The following is a 26,029-nucleotide window of genomic DNA, read 5'->3' on the forward strand; positions in this document are numbered from 1 at the left end:
ACTCATTTGGGGAGCAAGAAACTGACTGCATACTCGGAAATACAAGAAGAAACAAGAATCCGAAAGCTACTCCTACTGCAGGTGAGAAGCACTTACTTATTCTTGGAGTTCTTGGACTTACAACCGAAGGGGAGATTCTAGGGCTTCGGGGAAACTCAAACTCTCAGCCTCTGCTTCGTGTTTACGGCTTCTCCTCAACGAGAGGATCACAACCGTGTAAAGAACCCACGAAATAAACCCCTCACCGGGCGCCGGAGATGAACCCTAGGTTCGGCTCTGTTTTCGCTCTAGCAGAAATGCCGCGCGCGAGAGAGAAGAGGAGAGGAGAAAGATTAGGTCACGGAAGAAATCAAGCCCTAAGTTCCTCTCTTTATAACTCAAAACTTCTATCATCAACTACTACTTAAATACAATTCCGCCCTTTCCTTAATTAGCATGGTCCTGCTGGGTTCTTGGTCATCACGTTCCACTTAAGTCTCGGTTCGGGTCGAAGGTCGCGGGTTCGAACCTCGGTCGAACCTCTTTATTTTTTAAAACTTCTGCCTTTTGGTAAAAATATCAAACGAACTCCAAAAATTTCATAAAAATACTCTAAAAATTCCTAAAAATCTCTAGAATATTTATAAAGCATTTCTAAATATTTTTAACCACAATTTGAACTCTTAATGAGGAAATTTGGGTTGTTACAATTCCCCATACCTTATAAAAAGTTCGTCCTCGAACTTAGAATAATTCTGGATATTTCTGTCTCATGCTGTCCTCACGCTCCCAAGTAACTTCCTCATGCTTCTGATTCTACCAGATGACCTTCACCAGTGGTACTTTTTTATTTCTTAGTCTCTTAACTTCTCTGTCCACTATCTGTGTAGGTCTGCTTTCATAGCTAAGATCCTCCTGGATCTGCACTGACTGAGGCTGAATCACTTGGCTAAGCTCGTGGAGACACTTCTTTAGCATGGAGACATGAAACACATTATGTATTGCTGACATGTCTTGTGGTAAGTCCAGCTTGTAAGCTACTTTCTCAATCCTCTCTATGATCAGGTAGGGTCCTACATAGCGGGGACTTAACTTGCCCTTTTTGCCAAATCTCATCACTCCCTTCATAGGAGCAACTTTGAGAAAGACTGAATCCCCTACATGGAACTCAAGTGGCCTACGGCGTGTGTCAGCATAACTTTTCTATCTACTCTGGGCAGTCTCAATTCTCTGTCTGATCTTCTGGATAGCCTGTGTGGTTTCTTCTATCATCTCGGCCTGCCTGCCCAATTCTGATTCCATCTCTTTTCTTTCACCTGCTTCTTGCCAGCAAATGGGTGATCTGCACTTCCTACCGTACAATGCCTCATATGGTGTCATCTTGATGGTGGCCTGATAGCTATTGTTGTAGGTAAACTCAGCTAAGCACAGATACTTGCACCAACTTCCCTTGAAATCTAGCGCACAAGCTCTGAGCATATCTTCTAAAATCTGATTTACTCGCTCTGTCTGTCCATCAGTCTGAGGATGGAAGGCTGTGCTGATCTTGAGTTTGGTGCCTAGTGCATTCTGAACACACTCCCAAAAGTGAGAGGTGAAACGCCCATCTCTATCAGAAATAATAGATTTAGGAACTCCGTGAAGTCTGATCACCTCCTTAACATATAGCTGTGCCAACTGCTCTATAGAGTGGGGCACCTTGATGGCTAGAAAATGAGCAGACTTGGTCAATCGGTCCACTATTACCCATATCGCATCATATCCATTCGTGGTTCTTGGAAGACCTATTATAAAGTCCATGGATATGTCTTCCCACTTCCACTCTGGTATTGGAAGGGGTTGCAGGACTCCTCCTAGTCTCTGGTGCTCTGCTTTGACTCTCTGGCATGTCAGGCAAGTACTGACATATTTAGCAACATTTTTTTTTAGTCCAGACCACCAGAACCTCTATTTCACGTCTTGGTACATCTTAGTGGAACCAGGATGCATGGAGTAAGGTGTACTATGAGCTTCTTCTAAAATTTTCTTTCTCAACTCTTCATCAATGGGGACACAAAGGCGGTTCCCCTGATAGAGGATTCCACTGTCTGATACTCTAAACTCTGAATTGTCTTCTTCTTGTATCCCTTGCTTGATCCTTTGGATATTTGGATCTTTCCTTTGCTTTCTCTGTATATCCTCCAGCAGGGTTGACTCTAAGGTCAATGCATAGAGTTGCTCATAAATAACTTCAAGTCCGAAATCTGACAACTCCTTCTGCAGTGGCAGGGCTAATGATGACAAAGACATCAGGAGTGCACTGGACTTTCTACTTAGTGCATCTGCCACTTTGTTAGCTTTACCTGGGTGGTAGAGGATTTCACAGTCATAATCCTTGACCAACTCTTGCCACCTGCGCTCTCTCATGTTTAAGTCTTTCTGGGTGAAGAAATACTTTAAACTCTGATGGTCTGTGAAGATTTTGCACTGGACTCCATACAAATAGTGTCGCCAGAGTTTTAGTGCAAAGACCACTGCTGCCAGCTCAAGATCATGAGTGGGGTAGTTCTTCTCATAGTCTTTGAGTTGTCTGTAAGCATAAGCTATAACTTTCCCTTCTTGCTTGAGTACAGCTCCTAGGCCTATCTTGGAAGCATCACTGTAGATGTCAAAACTCTTGTCACTTTCTGGAACTGTCAGAATAGGGGCACTGGTCAGCCTTTTCTTCAACCCTTGAAAACTTTGCTCGCATTTGTCTGACCATTCAAACTTCTTATTCTTCCTCGTCAGGGCTGTAAGTGGAGAGGCTATCCGGGAAAAGTCCTCCACAAATTTTCTGTAATACCCAGCTAGACCAAGGAAACTTTTGATCTCTCTGGCGTTCTTGGGCCTACACCAGTTGTTGACTGCCTCTATCTTGGTAGGATCTACCTTGATGCCTTCTCTTGAGATGACGTGACCTAAGAATGCTACTTGGTCTAACCAGAATTCACACTTAGAGAATTTTGCATAGAGCTATTCCTGATGAAGAATCTGCAGTACTATTCTCAAGTGTGTGTCATGCTCCTCGGGGGTTCTTGAATAGACCAAAATGTCGTCGATGAACACGATGACAAATTTGTCCAAATATTCCCTAAAGACATGATTCATCAGCTCCATAAAGACTGATGGAGCATTGGTCACTCCAAATGGCATCACTACAAATTCGTAGTGTCCGTATCTGGTCCTGAAAGCTGTCACTACAACAAAAACTGCAAACGACAACACCCCTACGACAACGATTTTAAGAGAAAGCGTTGCGTATTTGCTCAAAGACAACGGTTTTTTCCAAAATCGTTGTCTTTGAACTCCCCATTAAATATAAAAGACAACAGTTTTAGCAAAACTATTGTCATTGAGCAAAACGACAACACTTTTTACAACGGTTTTATAAATCGTTGTCTTTATCCGCGTTTTTAGCTACTACAACAACAGTTTTGAAAAAACTGTTGTAATTGAATTTGGTCATTTCCCCCCTTCGCTGTTTTCCTTTCCCTCGCTGTTTTCTTTTCGGCGCCGTGTTTTCGCGTACCCAAACCTAAGACATTTATCTTTCCCTCTCCTCATACGACGTTGTGCTCCTTCTCGTTTCCTGGTGAGCAGCGGCGTTCTCCAATGGGCTGCCGAAGATCCAGATGCACGGGAGGGAGAAACAGGAGAACGGGATCTGCCATGACGACAGCGCGCCGCCGGTGAAGGCGAAGACCATCGACGAACTGCACTCCCTGCAGAAGAAAAGGTAGGCGTCGACCACCCCCATCAAGGATGGCACGCAGCAGGGCAACGCTGCCTTCGTCACCATCTCAGAGGAGGAGCGCCAGAAGCTCCATCTCCAATCCATCAGGTCAATATTTAATCTCCAAACAAACATCTCTTTCTCAATAATAAAAAAGGGGGAAATATCCAGATTCCTTGCCGGATACTGGTGGGCTACCGCCGGATTGATTTTTCTAAACCTAAAAGGAAACAATTCTTGAGAACAAGAAGGTGGAATCTAATCTTTCTCCCGCGTTTCTTGTAATGAAATCATGCTGTGCGCAGTGATTCATTGACGTCACTGACGAGGGAGACAGGGCCGAAGGTGGTGAGGGGCGATCCGGCCAGGAAGGCAGAGGCGACCAAGGTCGCCACCGAGCACCACCACTACTTGACGCCGACCATCAGCGTCAGCGACAGCGCCCTCAAGTTTACCCATGCCCTCTACAACCTCTCCCCGCCCGGTGTCTGCTCTCATCTCCTCTTCATCACTGAAATCATCACATTTCATTCTCATTGAAAGAATCATGAATTCCTTGTAGAACTCTACGAGCAAGCCATAAAACATGAACATGGATCATTCATAACATCGACCGGAGCCTTGGCTACCTTGTTTGGCACGAAGACTGGTCGTTCGCCGAGGGACAAGCGCGTCGTCAAGGATGAAACCACTGCCAATGAGCTTTGGTGGGGAAAGTAAGTCCACACAACTAATTCATGATCCTTCCTTTGATGGTTCCTTCTCAAAATGTATGTGCACTATTCACGCAAAGGCTCACCGAACATAGAGATGGATGAGCACACCTTCCTGGTGAACAGGGAGAGGGTTGTTGATTACCTCAACTCTTTGGATAAGGTACACATGCACATCAAGTGTTTGATGTAATTCCTCATAGATCCTAATATGTCATCTGAATGATACAAGGTATTTGTGAATGACCAATTCCTCAACTGGGATCCCGAGCATCGAATCAAAGTTCAAATTGTCTCTGCAAGAGCCTATCATTCCCTGTTCATGCACAACATGTAAGTGAAAAATACTACTAATAAGAATGCTAAAGATGCTCTTCAATTCTACAGTTCAACAGTTATCTAGATAAGTCATCTTTGCGTTGGTTCTGTTGATCTCTAGTAGTGAATCATAGTTGTGTTAGTAGCAGGCTGGATCATACATATGCATATATTAGTGTTAGTGAGCTAACTAGCTCCTCTTTCTCTTCTTAATGCCAAGGGAAAACATGTAAACTAGAAGAAGAAAAACTCTCTTTTGCATGAAATAATTGGAAGGATCGCAGGTGCATCCGTCCTACGCCTGAAGAACTGGAGGATTTCAGTACTCCGGACTTCACAATTTACAATGCTGGCCAGTTTCCATGTAATCGATACACACACTACATGACTACCTCCATCAGCATTGATCTTAATCTTGATAGGAAAAAAATGGTCATCCTTGGCACACAGTATGCCGGGGAGATGAAGAAGGGTTTGTTCGGTGTGATGCACTATCTAATGCCTAAAAGAAACATGCTCTCCCTGCACTCTAGCAATAATATGGGCAAAGATGGTGATGTTGCCCTCTTCTTTGGACTATCAGGTAAGTGAAATAATATTTGGATTTAAATTGACTTCAATATGAAGCTAGTGACCAACAGACTAGATCAGTTAATCTATTAATAAAAATACGCATGCATCATCTTTGGATTTCTAAATATCCATAGTTTATAAGGTACAACAAACTTTGGTCAATGAAATATTACAACTGTCACTAATATTTCTATTTGCAACAGACATTCAAATATTCAGATGAGATGCCATCGGAAAATTGCATAGAATGAAGTGTAAAAAGATTGAGAAGAATTAGCATAAAAGAATACTACAGTAGCTATGAAGTTGAATGGTGAAGTGGCTCCATGCAACCATTAATGCTTTATTGACCAAGCTTCCTCCATATTGAGCCTTTGGGTGCTGCCAGACACTTGACCCTACCGAAGAGGAATCCTGTCTTCGGAGGGTTACCGTTTACAAGTGAGTTCTCATATATTTCTTTGCACTCTTGCACCACCTAGACAAATAAGCAAACACATATTACCACCTTGAATCTTTATATATATTTAACATGTGAATCTTGGCAAATGATCCTGAAATCTTATTCTGGTATGGAACTTGTATTATATTTTCAAAGCTCTAGCTAGTAAAAACCGAATGCACGTTTAGGGCCAGCATATTGTGACATATTTTGGATAACCAGCTATATATGGAGATATCAGGATTTTCATATCTAACAAAGTTAGACGGAACCAGCACTGATACTTTTCAATATTACAATTATGCTATATAGATTGAACCCCCCTTCCTCTCCTATATATGCACTCACAAACATCCTCCTTCAATTATTTCACTTATGCTTTTGTGATGGGTCTATTTAGTGCAGATCAATTTGCAGCTCCTGGAAACTTGTTACTTGCAAAATGGAAAAGCATATTGTGCCTACCAGGTCTCAAAGGTAATGCAGTCTGGAAAATGACACAGAAAATTGCATGAATACTTTGTTTCAAGATGTTAATGTATGTAATGTGCTTTGCATGGATTCTATTGATCTTGGATGATAGTTCACTTAAATAATGTTAGCTGCATGCAGTACTAATTATTTAATAAACTATGCTAAGCTAGGTATCACTACTCCTAGTAGATTCCATGTACTGTTATTCTCTAATAAACACCTCTTTTTGTTTCCTTCATTTGGTTTGTTTTTGCCTTCTATGCACTACAGATTGGTTAATTACATTCTCCTTTTGGAATTCTGGAATTTGATAAGTTTTGTTAAATTTTCTCTTGCAGGTCGGGCAATTCGTGAGGCTTGAGTTTTTTTGATGCAAGAAGTGAGTTTTGTTAGGATGTAGCTTGCCTTGCTAATTTGTAAATTAAAAGCCATATGGAGAACAGCAAATGGAAAACATGTGATTTAATGTATATGGAGAGTAATGGAAAACATGTGTATTTTGATGAGTAACAACTCATTTTATATATTTTTGTATATGTGGCTACAAGATGAATTATATATGGATGTTTATTTTGGATTTAATGTAGTAAATATTTAGTTTTGTATTGGTGGTTTGCTTAGTAAAATAAGATTGGTTGTTTGGTATTAATGAACATTAAAGACAACAGTTAAAAATGTTGTAAAAACTAGGTAAACCACAACAAAATTTTTTTGTAAAAAGTGATAAAAGACAACGGTTTTATCAGTTGTAAAATATATTAAAACTGTTGTAAAAAAACAAAACGTGTCAAATATTATCTACTACAACATTTTATATCTGTTGTAAAAAATGTCTACAACAACGGTTTATTTCTGTTATTGAAATTATCTACCACAACGGTTTTAAAACGTTGTCGTATCCTTCGTAGCCAAATTTTGGGCATATAAACAACAACGGATAAAAACCGTTGTCAAATGTCTACAAAGACAACGGATTCAAAACCGTTGTCGTAGGGTAATACATTCTACAACACCCTCAGTTACAACGGTTTTTTGACCCTACGACAACGGATAATATCCATTGTCATTTGTAGTTTTTGTTGTAGTGTGTTCTGGGTATATCACTTTCTTTAACCTTCAGCTGGTGATATCCAGAGCGCAAATCTATCTTTGAGAACACCGTGGCCCCTCTTAGCTGATCAAAGAGATCATCTATTCTGGGAAGAGGGTACTTGTTCTTAACTGTCACTTTATTTAGCGCTCTATAATCTATGCACATTCACATGGATCCGTCCTTCTTCTTGACAAACAATACAGGGGCTCCCCAGGGTGAATGACTAGGGCAGATGAATCCCTTGTCAAGTAGCTCCTGAAGTTGTTCTTGTAACTCTTTCAACTCTGCTGGGGACATTCGGTACGGAGCTTTTGAAATTGGGCCGGTGCTAGGAACCAACTCAATTTCAAACTCCACTTCTCTGTTGGGAGGTAGTCCAGGTAGCTCTTCTGGAAATACCTCTGAATACTCACAAACTACCTGAACATCTTCTAGTTTGAGTCCTTCTTGTTCTTCTGTATTCACAATGTATGCAAGAAAACCAGCACACCCTTTAGCTAACATCTGGTGAGCTGTTAGAGAAGAGAGGAATTTCTGGGTCTTCCTCTTTGGCACTCCTGTGAACTCAAAGGGTGGTTCGCCTTCTGGACTGAAAATTACTTTCCTTCTGCGGCAGTCCATCGAGGCGCTGTACTTATTAAGGAAATCTATGCCTAGAATAACATCGAAATCTTGCATCGCAAGGACTACTAGATCAACATATAGCTCTCGGTTTGCAGTTCTGACTGGTACAGCCCAAGCCACTGGTTGGACTCCATGACTTCCCCAGAAGGTAGGGTCGTCAAGAACTTGGAGTTCATACTCTCTGTAGGTACATGTAATTCTTTGGCAAAGGGTACTGATACAAAAGAATGGGTTACCCCAGTATCAAATAGTGCAGTAACTAAACGCTGAAAAATAACTACTTGACCTGTTACGACCGTGGAGGCACTGGCAGCTTTCTCTTTAGTGAGGGAGAATACTCTGGCACTGGCTGGAACTGGTGGGGCTTCCAACCTTCCTTGACTGAGCTGAGGTCCTTCCAGAGTTGCATGTATATAATGTAACTGAGACTTGCCTCCATATTGTATTGGCTGTGGTTGAGGTGCTTTGAGCTTGTTAGGGCATTCTTTATCCATGTGTCCTTCCTTCCCACACGAATAACATCCCGTCTTACCCAAAAGATAGGCTCCTGGATGTGTTCTCCCACATTTAGGACAGGGAGGGAACTTTGTCTACTTGTTTGCTAGTCCTACCTTCTGGTTACCTCCTGAGTTCCACTGCTTTCTCTTGTGACCCTTGCCCTTCCAGTTCTAATTACTTGACTGGGGTTTCTGGCTCGCCACTATCTTGTCTTCGATCTTGACTGGCTTGTGTTGCGCTCGTTGTGCCTTGATGCTATTCAAATAGTGCTCAGTGACTAATGCTCTGCTGATCAGCTCTTCACCAGTTTGGGGCTGGTGAGTTCCACTACTCACATTAAGTGCTATCCCTTGTCTCAGCATCCTAAGCATCAGTCTGACTTGTTCCTTCTCCGTCCTTACTAGCTCTGGGCAGAGACGAGCTAGCCTATTGAATCTTTTAACTGCTTCTTCCATGGGCAGGTCACCCTGTCTGAATTCTATAAACTCCTCATAGTGTTTATTGGTGATCCGCTGGCGGAAGAATTCTTCATAAAACTCTGCCTCGAAATCAGCCCAGCTCATCTGGTCGACTGCTCTCTTGCTCTTAACTCTCTCCCATCACATACGAGCATCTCCAGCCAGGCAGAAGGAGGCACACTTGACCTTCTCAACTTCTATCCAGTCAAGAAGCTCCATTGTGCTCTCTAGTGTCTTGAACCAAGCTTGGGCATCCCAAGGCTCAATCATGCCTGAGAAGTTTTCTGGTTTCAACTTCAGCCACTGGATGAGGTATGCTTCTTGTCTTTGAGATGTTGTGGCGACTTCCTGAGTAACTGGTGGGTCCTCAGTCACCAATGGAGTCCCCACATTTATGGTTGGAGGGGTGGGAGGAACTGGCTGCTGATTGGCCATCAGGTTGGCAATCACTTGTTGCTGCTCTGCCACGTGTCTCTGGAGTTGGGCAACAACTTCAGAAAGATTAGGCTCAGTTGTTCTGGGCTCTTCGTTCTCCTGAGCTCGGTCCTCAGTACGAGTGGTACGGGGACGTCCCCTTCTTGCCATCTGGTTATGCAGAAAGGAAAACTGAAATCGTCTCCATACTTTCTAAACATGCATATACATATAAATAAAAGAGAAACAAGAACTTCTACCTTACTTAAGCACATATGAACAGATACTCTACATTACAAATAATAAGGAAAGACATAAAAGAAAAACTTAAGTACTTTCATACTTGAAGACGGCAAGGCTGATACTGATGTGTGTGTGATGCTCGAGAATAGGAACTGCTCTAATACCAACTTGTAACAACCACCCTTCTCACTACTCTCTAAAGGTGCCCGTTACATAACTACTATAGATTCTTACTTAACTAGTATAACAAACTATACTTAAATTTTTCCAGAAAACTTACAGTTTCGGCAGAGTATATGCAGTTCAGCAGAACTAAAATACGATACAATACTCCAAATTCGGAACATGCACATATAACTCATAATAGCAGAAACATATGAAACTATATCTCAATGCAAACATAAAAGTATCTACTTACTAAACAGAACTCATCTTAGCATGCGATCTAAAACAAGAATAATCTCAAATGATATGGAATATAAAGTACAATCTCAAATGTTTCTTAACCACTAAAACACGGAAACTTAATAATGCCCCAAGTCTCTCCCATAGTCCTGGCATCACACACATCATCTAACACCTCCTTGTCGCCTTCCTTTGCTATAGCTTTTCCTTTCCTTTATCTGCAGTAAGAGGAAATGTAAACTATAAGCGAATGCTTAGTAAGCGTTGTCTAACTCACAAAAACTCGAAAGTGCATATAAATACAGCAATACTAAAAACTGAATCTGTAAGAAGAAACTACTCATGCTCATCTAATAGCAAAGCACTAAAATTTGCATACTCATGATATACAAGAATAAAACTGCATGCTGGAAGACAAGGCTAATCATTCTCAATAAACTAATCAGGAAACAAATAAAACTAACACTGCATGCTTCGAATTAAAAGAAACTAAACTTGCTGACTCTAAACATAAGTGAAGCTTGTTTCATTTGTTCCAAAATCTTATAATCTTATACTTGAAAATAATAATAAACTTTTCTCTTGGGCCCAGGCTTAGTACCAAGCGCGCTCCCTAATAGAAACTGAGGTAGCGAGCTATCAGTCCTACGAGGTATAGACCTTGGTCTTACCAGGGCCAAGACCTCGGAATTGGTCACCTAGATTTATTTAACGACAACCTCGGAAGTCGGGTACTAGCCTCTTATAATAAAATACTTGTTATCTTTTAATACTCTTATAAATAAATGCCTTGGCATTTCTTTGAGCACTTGGCGTGCTGCTGCCCCCAATTCTTGAAATATAGGGATCCTATCAAGACCTTGGTCTTTTCTTACTTATAGCTACTCATAATCCCCTACAAAGGTTTAATAGAACACATAATCATTCCACTAAAATACATGGCTGCTCATGCTTGTTAAAATAGCAAGAAAACTAACTGTATGCTTCAATTTAAAGAGCTATTATAAGCAAATGAACACATATGTGCATATGTATCAAAATCCGGAACATGATCAAGGACTATCCTGCTCACGGTAGTCACAAAAGAAAGAACACTAAACTACAGCTAAGAAAAAAATGAAACTTCGTGATTACTGGAATAACCAATAGAATCTGTAATGGCTAATATAAGCTCACAGCAGTAACTAAGGCTCTAAACAAAAAAAATCTAATAAAACTGTTCTTATTCCTTGTATAGCAAGGAAACTAAGTCTGAAATCACATGCTCAGATACCAGGTTGTTCTTGCTAATTACATACTCAACGAAATTCGCACAGCAAGGTTAAGGTAAGGTCGTTCGTACTCATTTGGGGAGCAAGAAATTGACTGCATACTCGGAAATACAAGAAGAAACAAGAATCCGAAAGCTACTCCTACTGTAGGTGAGAAGCACTTACTTATTCTTGGAGTTCTTGGACTTACAACCGAAGTGGAGCTTCTAGGGCTTCGAGGAAACTCAAACTCTCGTCCTCTGCTTCGCGTTTACGGCTTCTCCTCAACAAGAGGATCACAACCATGTAAAGAACCCACGAAATAAACCCCTCGCCGGTCGCCAGAGACGAACCCTAGGTTCGACTCTGTTTTCGCTCGAGCAGAAACGCCGCGCGCGAGAGAGAAGAGGAGAGGAGAAAGATTAGGTCACGAAAGAAATCAAGCCCTAAGTTCCTCTCTTTACAACTCAAAACTTCTATCATCAACTACTACTTAAATACAATTCTGCCCTTTCCTTAATCAGCATGGCCCTGCTGGGTTCTTGGTCATCACGTTCCGCTTAAGTCTCGGTTCGGGTCGGAGGTCACGAGTTCGAACCTCGGCCGAACCTCTTTATTTTTTAAAACTTCTGCCTTTTGTTAAAAATACCAAACGAACTCCAAAAATTACATAAAAATACTCTAAAAATTCCTAAAAATCTCTAGAATATTTCTAAAGCATTTCTAAATATTTTTAAACACAATTAGAACTCTTAATGAGGAAATTTGGGTTGTTACACATAATAACAAAGGTCTTGTTCTTTTATGCAGTCAGTATAAAAAGAACTTACCTTAAATGGTCTTGCTCAATACACTCAGAGTGTACTAGTGTAATTTTATAATTAAGATAAACTAATACCAAATTATACTACGACTATTCCAATGGTTTGTTCCTTTCCATCTTAGTCATGAGCTACTGTTTATAATTTATAAGGAATTGATAACATGATCTTCTGTATGTGACACCACACACCATTTTATCTACAATATAAATTAATTGAACAACTACACTTTGCATATAAATGTAGACATTTGACCAATGTGATTCTTTATTTCAAAATAAATGTTTACAAAAAGCTAGACTTTTAGTATACACTCTAACAGTTCTCAACCATCTTTTGATTTGGGTTAGATAACTTATCAATCCATATGAGAATAGTTAAAATGTTAGATAACTTAAGAACTCATTTCTAATTTTTCTCAACAATATAGATTTTGAAATTTTCTAAAAATGTTTTGAAAAATGTATATTTTTCAAATTAATTTCTACAATTCTTTTATCTTTTAAAAGTTCCACATTAAAATCTAGTTAACTCTTTTTAGAAAAAAATAAACATAATTTAATTGTATAAATTAACTCTTAGTTTTATAATTAGCTCTTAATTTTACAAGTAAACTCATTAATTTAATAAATTAACTCTTAATTTATTCCAATTAAATCCTTCATCATTTAATCAATTTAATCAGAATAATTATTTGCGATGATAATTATAATTATTAACTCTAAATTATTATATGCTGTGGTTTCTCTCAAACTACATGTATCTCAAGTCGAGAATTTAAGTCTTGTATGTGACTCTATAGGCTCCTAAAAATAATAACAGTACTTAAATCATGAAATCCTTAGTGCTTCTTGAAGATAGATTAGGTGTCCAAGTCTTATTTATCTCTAGTAAGGCATCAAGAGCATGCATTATTATACACTACAAAAATATTGTCAATTAAGGACGAATTTTGCAACGACTTTTTTTAAAAAAAATCTTTGGAAATTTGATTTGCGATGAAAAAAAATCATTACAAATATGCTCTCCCAAAAATTTGCAACGAAAAATCAAAAATTCGTTGCAAATTTTGCAATGAATACGATATTCATTGCAAAATTCATTGCAAATTTTGCAACGAATATGATATTGGTTGCAAAATTCCTTGTAAATTTTGCAACGAATATGATATTTGTTGTAAATTTTACAACGAAACAAATATTCGTTGGAAATGTCGGTGGGGAAAATCTTGGACGAACCCCAAATTCATTGCAAATTAGTAACGAAAAAACGAATCGTTACAAATTTGCGACAAATGATGATTTATTGCAAAACTTGCAACAAAAAAATATTCATTGGAACCCACGATGAAAAAACAGATTCGTGAAAAAACTAACGAAAATTCAATTTCTGCAATGAAAATTCAAATTCATTGGAAATTTCCAACGAATTCATATTTTTGTTGGAAATTTCCAACAAATTTTGATTTTCATTAAGAATTTCCAATGAATTTAACCTTTCGTTGGGAATTTCCAACGAATTTTGATTTTCGTTGGAAATTTCTAACGAATTTTACCTTTCGTTGGGAATTTCCAATGAATTCTTATTTTCGTTGGAAATTTCCAACGAATTTTGATTTTTATTGAAAATTTTCAACGAATTTTGATTTTCATTGAAAATTTCCAACGAATTTTGATTTTCATTGAAAATTTCCAACGAACTTTCATTTTCATTGGAAATTTCCAATAAATTTTTATTTTCATTGGAAATTTCCAATGAAAATGTGAATTCATTTCAACATTTCAATAGAACTAGAGATTATGATAGATTTCCAACGAACCCAATTTCGTCACAAAATTCATCCCAAAAGTAAAAAAAATTCCAAAACCTTTTGATTTCGATATTTTTCCCTATTACAATTTTTTCAAACCCTGTTCAATATACATTTAAAATAATAACATAAACATAATACACAACTAAACACAATAACAATAACACATAAACATAAACCAAACACTAACATGTTAGTGTACAACAAAATGAATACAAATATCAATAACATAAACCAAACATATACAACATCCCAACATGTTCCATATACAACATAAACTAAGAACATAAAAATAACAATACAATAAACATCATCATCCAACAATACAAATTACAACAAATATACAAATACAACTAACAACATAAACCAACACTACAATAAAGTTACTACAAACATGTCATAATATCCAAATTCCAATCTCATACAAAAACATGAAAAAGATAGAGTAGGAGATAATCTCATGGAGATCCTTCTCATTCCAATTCCTTCTTCTTCTACGTGCATCAAAAAAATAAATAAACAAAAAGAAAAATCTTAAAACTAACACAAAAATAAATAGGTAAAGACTTACATATTCTTACTTGATACCCCATCATCTTGGCCTACCAACCTTGTTTGAAACAAAAATAGTAGTACTAATCAAAAATACAAAAATGAAGAATTTACAAAATCAATAAAATAAAAGAATTTAAAAATTCTAATTACAAACATTCATGCATCATCATCAGCATCGTCATCGACGACATCATCATCATTATTAGCGACATCATCACTAGTACCAAGAGGAATATAACTTGGACTCGATCTAAATTGCTGAAATTGTTGCAAAAGAAAGGCTTGTTCTTTGCACATTTCTATCATATGGAGATACCTTTGTGAATTTTATTGTTGAATCTAAAATTTGTTGATCCCTTTGAGATATTATACCCTTTAAATTGCCAACGTCATCAATTAAGTTATAGATCTGTGTCGTTATTGCGGGTGGGGTAGAAGAAGAAAAAGATCTACGAGGAACATTATGGATTCTGCTCATAGAACTCATACCTATTATCCTTCCCCCTTTAACTCCTCTATTGGCCTGCAGCCATAAATCCAAATTATTAGTAACAAACGGCTCAGATCCCTCAATATTATCGCCATCACCTAAACTTCTATGTGATAGCAACAACTCATCATATCTCTCCTATGAAAAATTAAAATCTTAATTAGAGCATATAGATAAGTAACAAAATCTAAGTTAAAAAGTAATATTAAAGATTAAATCAAACCTTAAATGTTCTAGCTCTATCTCCACTCCAAGTCTTTTTAAAAAAAAAGTGTAGACAAAAGTGTCTATAAATTCTCGCACTTTTACCAATTTCTTGAACTAAAAATAATATGGTTAGAAATAATGTAATAGCATGAAATAGATTAAAAATCTAATTATAGAGTTGAAAATTTACCAATCTACATGAATACTCCTCAATATTTATAGATCATCCCACATATATTGCACATGAGTCTCTAGAATTATAAGCTTGATTTATTTTATTCTGCATACTCCTTTGTTTGCACTCATCAGTTTGCCAAAAATTGGAGATCTTAATCCAATTGTCTGACCTGATAAAGGTAGGCTTTTTTCCAATACTTTTGGCATGATTCAATACATGTTGAATGTTATCACTACATTTCTTTTTAAAACTTCTTTTAATTTCCATCTTATAATAAGGGTCCCAAGTAAATAACCACTAAAATGGGGAAAAAATAATAGAATATATATTAACTTAATTATTTTATATATAAAATAAATTGGTTATATCTTAAACTCGCATCACCAGAGTTCTTTTGTGAGTGCTGGAATGCTTGGGTATGACATTGAGTCCCCTCTCCAAAAATTATTCACGATTTGATTAATCTCTCAAATAATAATTACAGAATTTTCAAATATATCATAAAGTTACAAATAAATTGTTGGATCGAGTCACACGTGAGAGGAGGGGTAAATCACGTGATTTTTAAAAATCTTGTTTTATTGTTTTAAAAGAAACAAGTACATACAGCAAAAAAAGAAATAAGAAAACGGAAAGTCACAAAGAGAACACAAGAGGTTTACTTGTTCAGAGCCTTCGACGACTCCTACTCCAAGACTCAGATCTCACGGACCTATCGATTGATAATCCACTAAAATCCTCTTCTGGTAACTTCGGAAGAGGAAATCGAGTACAGAAAGGAAATCAAAGAAGTGTAACACACTATACTTTCTGTTTGCATAATTTAAGTGCAATTAACAAATGTTACCAAACTATGTCTGAAGTCAGTCGGTTTGTGCTCAATGTTTGGTTGGCTACTCAGCGACAGTAGGGTGTAGTAGAGTCGTAGCAGGGCAACAGCAGGAGCCTGTAGTAGTCGAAAAGTTGTTTGGATGCATAAAAGCTCGTATAAGTGTTGTGTATGAAACTTTGGGCGAGCATCCTTATAAATGGCTTGGAAGGCACCTTCCATAGCCATTGAAGGCACCTTCAACCCGAGAAGTCTAATCCTGATCGTCCCGGCTCTTATCCGTGATGACAACCAAAGGTCATCCTACAGAAGACACCTTCCAAAGCCTCTGAAGGTGCCTTCCAAGAATAGTGCGAAGGCGCCTTCCATCAGCCTTGAAGGCACCTTCAGGTATTGTTTATCTGAAGGCTTTTTGCTCTTTTGTCTTGCAAAAAGATGTTAGTCCAAAATTAAAATATCTACCCTATAAAACAAAGTTATCATAGTTATAATAATAAGTAGTAATTAGTTCCTATCCTTTCAGGACCCAGAACTAGTCAAGGTCTCGGATTAGGGATCTGAAATGGACCTAACCTGGACCGACGTATATTATCCCCTCAATCGGGACACACCCTCTCTTAGTCACTCTCCTCCAGTGACTTACCTTTACTTACTAATTTTCTAGTTGTCTGGTCTGCAGACCCAATTGGACTTCCTACCAAATATCCGGTCGACCCGTCGACCTATTTAAATTTCTTTCCAGATATTCGATCGGACCATCGACCTATCTGGACTTCTTGCCAGATATTCGGTCGGCCCATTGACCTACCTAGACTTCACACCAGATATCTGATCAGCCCGTTGACCTATCTAGTTAACTCCTTCGCACTTGGTAAAGTGGTTAGATCACAACAATACCTAACTTAACTTAGTTTGTCATTCATCAAAACCTTAGTTAGATCGTTAGTGCAAACTGCACTAACAATCTCCCCCTTTTTGATGCAATGACAACCTGGGTTAAGTTAGGAAAAAAAATATGCAAAGCAAGCACGATGAATGATTAAGAGAAATAAGAATTGAGACAATTAGTTTTGTTTTCTTGATCATTTTTAGGGTTAAGTTATTTTTATTTTTTTCTTTGTTTTCTAACTTAAACTTTAACCCTCCCCCTTTGACATTCATTAGAAAACATGACTAAATAACTACTAAGTAAAAAGATAATGAATATTTGGCAATAAAGAAATTCCAGGATTATCGGGAGAGTTTAAAGAATATTATAATATTAACTATTCAAAATACTTTATGCAGGAATTTGAACTTAGAAAATATTTTTAAGATACTTTAAAAATGAAAAGTTTTAAGAAAAATTAAAAATAAGTTTTGAAAGAATGAAACCTTTCTAAGGTGGTCAAAAAGATCTTTCAAAGTTTGTTTAAATTAGTTTTCAAAAATTGAAATATTTTTCAAATTAATTTTTCAACACATATAATTTGACAAAGTATCAGAATAAAAATGATTCTCAAAATGAATATTTAATGAAATATTTTACAAGACAACTTTAACATTAAACATACTTTTAAAATTTAGAAATAGTCTGTTTTCAAGAAGTTTCCAACTTAGAATCATTTTCTCCCCTTGAACCTTACATTTAAATGTAATCTAATCATCTAGAAAATGTCCTTACATGTCTAACTAGTAGTTACTAACTGACTATTAGAAGATAGCAGTGTTCACTGGGTTTGTCAAGTTAAGTATATTTGTCCAGTTAGTTTTTAACTAAGATGGATTACTTAACCTGATTACTGTTATGTTTGGTATTTTACACCCAAACTTGTGTTGATGCACTGATATAAGCATCTTAAGTTCAGGCAAAGGGCCTACGCATCTCATGTTGTTCTAAGTTTTGGAATACACAATCAAGGGAGTCCTAGTGTGTTTGTGAGATGCTCAAGTCCTAGGTCTATAGGAACATGCTTTCTATGGAGCTAATCTAGACTAAGGCTAAAATCAATTTCAAAAGTCTAAGGAAATGAGAATTTTAAGAAAAAGATTTTTTCCTTAAAATTTTCAAATTATTTTAAAGAAAGAAAAAAATAGCAATCCTATTATATGAAACACATTCCTAGTTATAGTCGTAAGTAGCTAAATTCATTTTCAATGAGTGACTTGGTGAAGATGTCAGTTAAGTTGGACTTAGACTCAATATAATTAAATTCAATATCTCCTTTAGCGACATAATCCCTGATAAAGTGGTGTTTAATTTCAATGTGTTTAGTTATTGGATGATGCATTGGATTTTTTTGTTAAGTTGATTGAACTCATATTATCAATTAACACTTTTGTGTGTTTAAAATTTAGATTGTAATCTTTTAAGGTGTGCATCATCCATAATAGTTGTGTGACGCATTCTCCTATTATAATATACTCTGCCTCAATAGTAGATAATGCAACATAGTACTGCTTTCTACTAAACCAGCAGATAAGTGATGATCCAAGTAGTTGATAACCATCACTTGTACTTTTCCAATTGAGTTTACAGCCGGCATAATCGGAATTAGAGTATCTTAACAGTTTAAAATTGTCTACTCGAGGGTACCACATTCCTACATTGGATGTACCTTTTAAGTATCTAAAAATTATTTTAACACTAGCCAAGTGTGATTCCTTGGCATAAGTCTGATACCTAGCACACATACTGACTGTAAATAAGAGATCTAGCCGACTTGCAGTTAGGTACAGTAGGCTTCCTATAGCACTTCTATAATATTTGAGGTATAGGTTTTCCACTTGGGTCACTATCTTGGGTTGTATTTTTAGCCATTGGAGTTTTAATGTCTTTGGAGTTTTTTATTCCAAACTTCTTAAATAATTCAAGTGCATACTTGTGTTGATAAACATAGTTACCTTCATTTGTTTGTTTAATTTGTAGACCTAGGAAGAATATTAGTTGTCCTACCAGACTCATTTCAAACTCCTGTTCCATTAAAGTTATGAATTCTTGTAACAGTTTTGAGTCAGTTGATCCAAATATTATATCATCCACATAGACTTGAGCTATAAATTGATTTTGATTAATTACTTTTACAAAAAGGGTTGGGTCTATTTGACTTTTTTTGAAACTTTTTGAGATTAAGTATGTGGTTATCCTTTCATACCAAGGTCAGGGGGTCTGTTTTGGGTCATACAAGGCTTTCTTTAATTTGAACACATGATTAGCGTTTTCTAAGTCTTCAAACCCGGGGGGTTGACCTATATACACATCTTCTTTAATAAGTCAATTTAGGAAGGCTAACTTAACATCCATTTTATATAATTTGAATCCCTTATGGGATGCATAACTTAGTAACATTCTAATTTATTCAAGTCTAGAAACTGGTGCATATGCTTCATGTAATAATCCAAATTTCCTCATTTCAAGTCCTAATAGTAATTATAAATATTTATAAATGTTTTAGAAATATTCTAGAGATTCTTAGAAATTTTTAGAGTATTTTTATGTAATTTTCGGAGTTCGTTTGGTATTTTTACCAAGAGAAACAAAGTTGAGGCAAAAAGAGGTTGGGCCGAGGTTCGAACCGAGACCCCTAGTTAAGCAAAGTCTTAAGTTGTTTCGGATGACCAGGAACCCAGCAGGGTCGTGCTGATCAAATAAAGGGCGAAAGAAATTTAAGCAGTAGTAGATAACGGAAAAACCTAAGTATAAGAGGGATAAGTTAAGAGAGGAGTTGAGGTTTTATTTTCCGTGACCTAAACTTCTCCTTCTCCCGACTGCACACGCGTCGTTCCCTGCTTGGGAGGAAACGAAGAAGGAAGCTAGGGCTTCATCTCCGACGGCCGGCCAAGGATCAATCAGAAGGTTTCTTCATATCCTCACGATCCTCTCGGCGAGGAGAACGCGTAGACGCGAGGAGTCACCGGAAATTTTGAGCTATCAGAAACCCTAGAAGCCGATTTCGGTTGTAGGTTCAAGAACAAAGGTAAGTGCTTCTCACCTGCAGTAGGAGTAACTCTTGGAGTCTTGTTTCTTCTTGTTTCTTTTTGAAGCATGCTATAAGAAACGGTGCTTTTGAGCTTGCTGACGTGAATCTCAAAGAAAGAAAATGAATGGTATAGGTTAAGCATGTGGGTTGTTTTTTTCTTCAGACCTTGTAATTAGAAATTCAGATTTTGAATTAGATCTTTCTGTTTGTGATCTTAATGGGCATGATCGGTTCATATGGAGCTTTACAGGTTTCGGATTTTTGCTGCTAGGCAATGAACAAGAAATGGTTTAGTTTTCTTGAGCATGTAGGTTTGGTTTCGTGGTTACTGCAATGAACGACTATGTGTAGCATTTCAGTCTATTTTGTTTTCCTTGCCGTGGCACTGAGCATGAAGAACGGTTATGTTTTTTTTGGTTCCAGTAGCAATTTCTTTACTAGTTGCATTGTGTATAAACTGCTATACATTTTGTGAGTATGCAGTGGGTTTTGCCTTGGTTTTGGGTGCATGTATCATGAATAGATAGCTTTAGTTCTTAGTTTTTAAAGTATGAAACTTAGCATTCTGCAGATTTAGTTTCGTGTTGAGTTATTGAGCATGAATAGATTGTATAATTGAGTAGTTATAAGTAAGAAAAGACCAAGGATTTAATTAAATCCCAAATTTCAGAAATTGGGATCAAACGTACACCAAGTGTTTGAAGAAATGCCGAGGCATTCCATTGTGGGAGTATTTAAAGATAATATGTATTTTATTTGAAAAGGCTAGTACCCGACTTCCGAGGTTGTCGTTAAATAAATCCAGGTGACCAATTCCGAGGTCTTGGTCCTGGTAAGACCAAGGTCTTTACCCTCGTAGGACTGGTGGCTCACTACCTCAGTTTCTATTAGGGAGCACGCAATGGTACTAAGCCTGGGCCCAAGAGATTATTACTATTTTGAAGTATAAGAGTATAAGTTTTGGGAACAAATAGAATAAGTTTCACATAGGTTTAAAAATCAGCAAGTTTAGCTCTTTTATTCTAGCATGGTGTTTAGATTCTTCTTACTATTATTTGCAAGCATGAGCAGCCTTACATGTTTAGCATTTCAGTCTGTTTTGATTCCTTTGATATTAGATGAGCATGAGTAGTTTCTTTTAAAGCATTTAGTTCCTAGATTCTTTCTTGTACACATGCATTTCCGAGTTTTGTGAGTTATATAGCGCTTACTAAGCATCCGCTTATAGTTGCATTTCCTCTTACTGCAGATAAAGGAAAAGGAAAGCTATAGTGAAGGAAGGCGACAAGGAGGTGCGGGATGGATGTGTGATGTCTGGACTATGGAAGTCTTGGGACTTTGCGAAAGAATTTATTAAGATTTTGCATTTAGATTGGTTGTGAAATTTAGGTGGATTAAGTCCTTCTTGCATTGTTGGAATCATTCTTTCATGTTGATGGTTTATTCATAGAATGTTTTTAAGTATTTAGAATTCTTCCATTTAAATTGCTATGCACATTAGTTCCATTATTTGAGTTGTATCACTGTCGCATGCATGTGCAGATTGATATATTTTAGTTGTGAACAAATGCTTGAGTAGGGTGTTGAGATGAGTCATTTATGTCTTCAGCTGCTAGTTAATTGTACTCTTCGAGTTTTCAAAGAGTTCTAAGTATTACTATCAATATGTGGATGACATTAGTTAAGTAAAGTTAATAGTTACGTTAAGTAACGTCCCACTTGTTAGAGTGTATACTAAAAGTCTAGCTTTTGTAAACATTTATTTGTTGAAATAAAAGAATCACATTGGTCAATATCTGTATTTATTTATTAAATGTAATTGTTCAATTAATTTATATAGTAGACAATATGGAGTGTGGTGTCACACTCAGAAGATCATGTTGTCGGTTCTCTATAAATTATAAACAGTTGCTCACGACTAAGATGAAAAGGAACAAACCATCAGAATAGTCGTAGTATAATTAAGTATTAGTTTATCTTAAATAATAAATTACACTGATACACTTTAAGTGTATTGAGTAGGATCATTTAGGTAAGTTCTTTTTGTACTGACTTAGTAAAACAACTAGACCTTAGTTATTATGGAAGTGTGTGCTCTTAATCCTAATATAATAATAAGCACATATATTTAATATTTATTTCTTTGACTTATCAAAGGATGAGGTTTAGCTTGATAAATCAATATGCCCGATAAGTTGGGAAATGATATTACTTATAGTGTGTGTTGTTGATTATAGAATGAATCTGTGTCCTAGTTATCTAGGTTGAGAATGTCCCCAAGAGAAGCTCATAAGGATTGCCATGTTAAACCCTGCAGGTGGACCTAGTCCGACATGACAATAAAGTTGAGTGGTATTACTCTTGGAGCTAGATATTAATTAAGTGAGTTGTCAGTAACTTACTTAATTAGTGGACATTCGTAATCTTAAACACAAGGAGACTAACACACTCATGATAAGAAGGAGCCCATAATGTAATTTGGGATTGGTGCGGTAGTGCGGTAATAACTCTCTAGTGGAATGAGTTATTATCGATGAACTTGAGTTGCGTGTTCGGGGCAAACACGGGATACTCAAGCTCATCGGAAGGCCAAAACCAATTTCTCCTCTAGGTCCCTGTCGTAGTCTCATTATAGCCTCAAGTCCATCCAAATGTAAGGATCTTCTTGGTGTCCAAGAAGTGGGTCGGTCCAATGCTTGGTGACCAAGCAAGGGCCGACCACATCCTCTCCTTTAGGGGCCGACCATTTTCTTGGTGACCAAGCATGAAGGGGCTGACCACAATATTCAAACAAGGAGGGTTGTTGTCACGCCCCCAGAGGAGTCCCCGTCCGAAGAAATTTCGGCAGCATCTCCCCTGTACGGCGGACAATCTGAAACTTTTCTACATCTCACAAATACCTCAGCCACAGGCGGCTGGAATAATAACAACAAAATAAAACATCACCACGCAGTTATATATAATCAAACAAAGTAGTAATACTCTGACTCAAAAACCACCCTACTCAACTACACTCGTAAAGCTCAAAACTGACGAACTCACCTCTTCTGCCTTCCAGGCAGGCACGTAGTAAAAAAAACACATCGAATAAAAATCCACCATCATCACAAAAATCCATACAACAACCAAGTATCCAAACAAACCAAATCCACACATAATCAATAAATGCAAAACAAAACTAAACGATATATAAACCATCGAGTCTGCAGAGATCTAGCACTACGTGTTGTGGGGACTAGCGACTGGAACTCCCTCCTGACAGCATCAACCTGAAAATAACGACAATGGAGGCGGAGTGAGTCCAACACTCAGCAGGTACAATTGATATGCAAAGTAAAGAAACAACACCTAGCACTAATCATGCGTACAGTCTCCTGATAAGAAAGATAAAAAAAATGCATCTGAAGTAAACAGGAGAATACTGTACTAACCAGGTCCTGAGTATAAGGTCAAACAGTCCGAGGGATAAGGAAATCCTGTATGCATGTCAAACATAGGTATCCAAACAATATGCAGCATATAAATGCAGCAAACACAAACACAAGCAATAAATGCATCATGCATATGATGCCAATGATGCGTCCTGGTCACCCCTGACGCCAGTTGATCATCTCATACAATAGTGAGGCCGAGTGGGTAGGGCTGTGACAACCGTGCACTCTGTCGTCACTACTCCTGATGAGTGACCGAGTGGACGGGATGCTGTCAGAGTACACCTATCCTCCTACCCCAAATCATAAATGGGGGAGCGCAATGCTCTCAACTCCCGGTACACGATGACGGGGAGGAATCCCTGCCGGATAACACGTGTCACACTACCCATGAGCGGACCAACGGTGCCTAACAGAGTCCCTGCTGCAACACACTATGCCTGAATCGACCACTAACCCATGAGTGGTGGTGTGTGCAGATCCATGTAACTGGCGATGTGCTCAACAATAATGGAGCGGACTATCACACAACATGCAATCATGCAAATGATGCATGGCAATAACCATATAAACATCCTGACCTAATCCATATATATAGAAAAGTGCACCCTAGGTCAACGAATCATATCGAATCAAAGGTACACAGAAGGTATAAAAACCTAGGTCCTGAACATGGTGAAGCATGGTATATCACTACCCCCTATAAGCATGTATAAACAGGTAAAATATACATGAGATGCAAATCAATCAATCAATCAAGTACGTACCAAGATTTGGGTAGTGATTAACCGAAACAGATAAGAAACACAATTGATGCAATATGTTAATTTCATTACTGAGCATATCAAAGACAAAAAAGTCAAAAGTACCCGCCTCCGAAAATAGAAAGGTCCAATCTGACTCCGAGATACTCGTCTCGCATCAAGGTCCTGTAATATTTATAGTTTCCAGGTTTAGCTAATTTCATATAGATAAAATATCTAAATCAAATCCACGAGAAGCTAACATAAATCCAACAATTAACTAGGGTTAATTTACCTTAACCCTAATCATACCATCAGACCAATTCCACACCTAATCCATTTTCACATGATTACACCTCTACATAATCAATCACCTAACTCAAATGCATAAGAAATTATATATGTACCAATTCCTACCTAAATCAACTCATACATGATCAATAGCATATATCAAATTCCTATGCCTCACCTTAACCTCCACAGCGGTTCCTTGCTGCTGGATGAAAGTAGCTGCCAAATCCAAGAAAACTTACAGTAAACACTTCTCTTCAAGATTCCCCTACACTGTCCGGATCAAAGGTAATGGCAAGAGTGGAGACCACGGATCAGATTTAGGGTTCAAACATAGTATTCCAACGACAACCTAACTCAAGAAAATAATTCACTGATCTTACCTCACCCACAGCAGGGATGTTGCTACCAGAGAAAGGTAGCCACTGGAAAATGGCTGCCGAAGCCAAGAACAACCAACAGCAAACCCTAATTCCTAAATCCCCCGAACAGCACAACTTGGAGGCAACCTAAACTCGGAAGAGGAGAAGAAAAATCGGCGTTAGGGCTCGGATGCCGACAGCAGAGGGAGTAGGGCGTGCAGACGAGGGAGGCGACTTCTCCCTTCGACCTCGGCACAGAGGAGGCGGTCGACTGTTGTCACTAGGGCAGAGGAAAGGATGGCCGGCACTCTCTGTTCGACGGCGGCAGACGGCGGAGAAACTAGGGCGCAGAGGTCGTCGGCAGAAGAGAAGAAATGAAGAGAGGGAGAAGGAACTGTCTCGAGGTGGTTAGGGCAGAGGGATCGAGAGGAGGAAGTCGCGGCGAGGAAACGGGCGCGCGCGGAGAAGGCTCGGGGACGGGGGGTTTCGGCGAGGCAGAGAAAAAAAAACAAATAAAGAAAATAAAAGAAAAGGAAATGTAAATATAAACATTTCCTCACTTAAATGGGATAGCCTAAACAGGCTTTTCCGGCCCCGTTTTTATCCCTGTCAACTCGTCCGTACGAGCTCCGAAAAATTCTCGAAAAATTTCCAAAAATTCCGGGAAAATCCCTTATTAACATTCGCCTATTTCCGGTATTTTACATTCTCCCCCACTAATAAAAATTTGGTCCCCAAATTTCGTTATCTACCATTAGCAAGTACTAACAACAGATATAGAGTATAAATGCTGAACGGTAAATAAATCACATACCTCAAGTGAAAAGATGGGGATATCGAGCTCGGATCATATCCTCAAGCTCCCAAGTAGCCTCCTCGTCCGAATTATGCTGCCATCCGACTTTAACCAGCCGGATAGTCTTGTTCCGCAACTGACGCTCTTTCCGGTCGAGAATCCGTACCGGAACCTCCTCATATGTAATGTCAGGCTGAACTGGAACTGGGATATCTGCCAGCACATGTGTCGGATCAGGCACGTATCTCCTCAGCATCGATACGTGAAATACATCGTGAACACCTGACAGGGACGGTGGTAGTGCCAATCGGTAAGCTAC

General features: G+C 38.0%; 1 long non-coding RNA gene and 1 pseudogene across 1 annotated transcript; one reads left to right on the forward strand and one right to left on the reverse strand.

Moving 5' to 3' along the window:
• The first annotated feature begins 802 nt into the window (after window positions 1–802).
• LOC122026705 lies at window positions 803–5,355 on the forward strand (annotated as a pseudogene).
• Window positions 5,356–10,147: 4,792 nt separating this feature from the next.
• LOC122026422 lies at window positions 10,148–24,976 on the reverse strand. Its single transcript, XR_006124143.1, has 3 exons — window positions 24,936–24,976; window positions 24,731–24,825; window positions 10,148–10,206 (listed from the first exon to the last, which is right to left on the reverse strand). It is a non-coding gene; the product is annotated as an uncharacterized LOC122026422 (long non-coding RNA).
• Window positions 24,977–26,029: the final 1,053 nt, after the last annotated feature.

Source organism: Zingiber officinale, chromosome 10A (genome assembly GCF_018446385.1).
Source record: "Zingiber officinale cultivar Zhangliang chromosome 10A, Zo_v1.1, whole genome shotgun sequence".
Lineage (NCBI taxonomy): Eukaryota > Viridiplantae > Streptophyta > Magnoliopsida > Zingiberales > Zingiberaceae > Zingiber > Zingiber officinale.